Here is a 3,169-nt window from a genome sequence, read left to right on the forward strand (position 1 = left end):
CAATCCTACTTCCGTAGTGATACTGCCTCGGAAACCCAAGGAGGGGCCGCTATGAGTCAGGGCCGACTCGACGGCAAATAACAACAACAATAGCTCTGGTGGCATAGTGCTGAAGGCATTTGACTGCTAACCAGAAGGCTGGTGGTTCAAATCCACCAGCCACTCCTCAGAAGAAAGATAGGGCAAAGTACTTCCTTAGTGATACTGCCTTGGAAACCTGAGGAGGGGTAAATATGGGTTGGATCGACTGACTCAATGGCAGTGAGTTAGGTTTTGGTTTTTAATAGCTAATGATGATTAACATTTCTTCATATGTTTGTTGGCCACCTTAATATCCTCTTTGATGAAGTGTCTATTCATGTCTTCTGCCCATTTCTGAACTGGATTGTTTGTCTTTTTGATGTTGAGGTGTTGGAGTTTTCTACAAATTTTAGAGATAAGTCCCTTGTCAGATATGTCATTGCTGAATATTTTTTTCCTATCTGTAGATTCTCTTTTGACTCTTCTGAAGAAGTCTTTGGAAGCACATAAATATATAATTTTTAGAAGGTTCCATTCATCTAGTTTGTCTTCTGCTGTTTGTGCATTTTGGTTAATGCTTGACAGTCTATTTATGCCATAAGTGAGGGACCCTAAATTTGCCCCTAGTTTTTCCTTGAGGAACTTTATAGTTCTAGGGTCATATTTAAGTCTTTCATCCATCTGGAGTTAGTTTTTGTGTATGGTGTGAAGTACAGATCTTGTTTCATTTTTCTGCAAATGGATATCCAGTTTTTCCAGCATCATTTATTAAAGAGACAATCTCTTCCCCATTTAATGGATTTCAGCCCTTTGCCAAAAATCAGCTGACCATGGGTCAATGGATCTCTTTCTGGGTTCTCAATTCTGTTCCACTGGTCTATATGGCTGTTGTACCAATATCAGGGTGTTTTGACTACTGTGGCTGTATAGTAGGTTTTGAAATCTTGGAATGTGAGACCTCCTAACTTCGTTCTTCAATAGTGCTGTGCTTATCTGAGGTCTCTTTCTTTTACATGTAAAATTAGTGGTTTTTCCATATCCTTAAAGAATGTTGATGGGACCTGGACTGGGATTGTATTGAATGTATGGGTTGCTTTGGGTAATATTGACGTTTATGTAGATCTCTTATAGTTTCTTGAAATAGTGTTTTGTAGTTTTCTTTGTACAAGTCTTTTGTGTCCCTAGTGAGATTTATTCCTAAGTATTTTATTTTCTTGGTAGCTTTTGTTAATGTTACTGATTTTCTTATTTCCTTTTCAGCATTCTCTTTGCTGGTGTAGAAGAATCCAACCGATTTTTGTATGTTGATCTTGTATCCTGCCAAGATGCAAAATCTCTCAATTAATTCCAGTAGTTTTCTTGCTGAATCTTTTGGGTTTTCTACGTATAGGATCATATCATCAGCAAACAGGGATAGTTTTACTTCTACCTTACCAATTTGGATGTTTTTGATTTCCCTTTCTTGCCTTATTGCCCTGACTAGGACTTCCAATACAACGTTTAATACAAGTGGTGATAGAAGGCATCCTTGTCTGATTCCTGTTTATAAGGGGAATGGTTTCAGTCTGTCCCCGTTGAGAACAATTTTGCCTGTTGATTTTACATATATGCCCTTTATTATGTTGAGGAATTTTCCTCCTATTCCTATTTTGCTGAGAGTTTTGATTAGGAATGGGTGTTGGATTTTATCAAATGCCTTTTTTTGCATTTATTGATATGATCATATGGTTCTTTACCTTTGTTTTATTCATGTGATGGATGACGTTGTTTGTTCTAAAGTTGAACCATCCTTGCATACCTGATATGAACTCCACTTGGTCATAATGTATTATTTTTTGGTATATTGCTGGAGTCTATTAGCTAGTATTTTGTAGAAGATTTTTTGAATCTATATTCATGAGGGATATTTATCTCTAGTTTTCCTTTTTATTGATGTTTTTGCCTGGTTTTGGTATCAAGGTTATGCTTGCTTCATAAAATGAGTTAGGGAGGATTCCATCCTTTTGTGTGTTTTGGAATAGTTTGAGTAGGAGTGGTGTCGGGGCTTCTCTGAATGTTCAGTAGAATTCTCCAGCAAAATTGTATGGGCCAGGGCTTTTTTTTTTTTTTTTGGTAATTATTTTATGACCTGCTCAATTTCTTCATTTGTTATGGGCCTGTTCAACTTTTCCACCTCAGTCTGTGTTAGTTTACATAAGTAATATGTTTCTAGAAATCCGTCCATTTCTTCTATATTTTCAAATTTGTTGGAGTATAGTTCTTCATAGTATCTTGATATTATCCTTTTAATTTCTGTTGGTTCTGTTGTGACGCTGCCCAATTTGTTTCCTATTCATGTTATTTGTACTCTCTCCATCTTTTCCTTTGTTAAATTTTGCAGTGGTTTGTCAATATTATTAATCCTTTCAAAAAACCAACTTCTAGTCTTTATTTTTTCTATTGCCTTTCTACTTTCTGTTTCATTTATTTCTGATCTAATCTTTATTATTTCTTTTCTTCTGGTGACTGTAGGCTTTTTGTTTTTGCTGCTGTTTTTCTAGTTTTTGGATATGTTGTGTTAAGGTGTTGATTTTGGCTCTTTCTTCTTTTTTGATGTGTGGATTTATTGTTATAAATTGGCTACTGATCACTGCTGTGTCCCAAAGATTTTGGAATGTTTTGTTTTCATTCTCATTTGATTCAAGGAATTTTTTAATTCCATTTTTTATTTCCTCTACTACCCAGTCATTTTCAAGGAGGGTGTTATTCAGTTTCCATGTGTTTGATTTTTTTTCCATTGATCTCTCTATTGTTAATTTCTAATTTTATAGCATTGTGATCTGAGAAGATGCTTTGCAGTATTTTGATGCTTTTAAATTTATTAAGGCTTGCTTTGTGGCCTAATATATGGTTTATCCTGGAGAATGTTCCATATGCACTAGAAAAGAATGCATATTTTGCTCTTCTTGGGTGTAATGCTTGGTAGATGTCTATAAGGTCAAACTGATTTATTGTATTGTTTAGTTTTTCTACTTCTTTCTTGAATTTTCTTCCAGTTGTTCTATCTTTGATAGAAAGTGGTATATTAAAGTCTTCTGCTATGACTGTAGGAGCTCTGGTAGCGTAGTGCCTAAGGCACTTGACTGCTAACCAGAAGGCTGGTGGTTCA

Source organism: Orycteropus afer, unplaced genomic scaffold (assembly GCF_000298275.1).
Source record: "Orycteropus afer afer isolate SDZICR_OR568_19922 unplaced genomic scaffold, OryAfe1.0 scaffold01175, whole genome shotgun sequence".
Classification (NCBI taxonomy): domain Eukaryota; kingdom Metazoa; phylum Chordata; class Mammalia; order Tubulidentata; family Orycteropodidae; genus Orycteropus; species Orycteropus afer.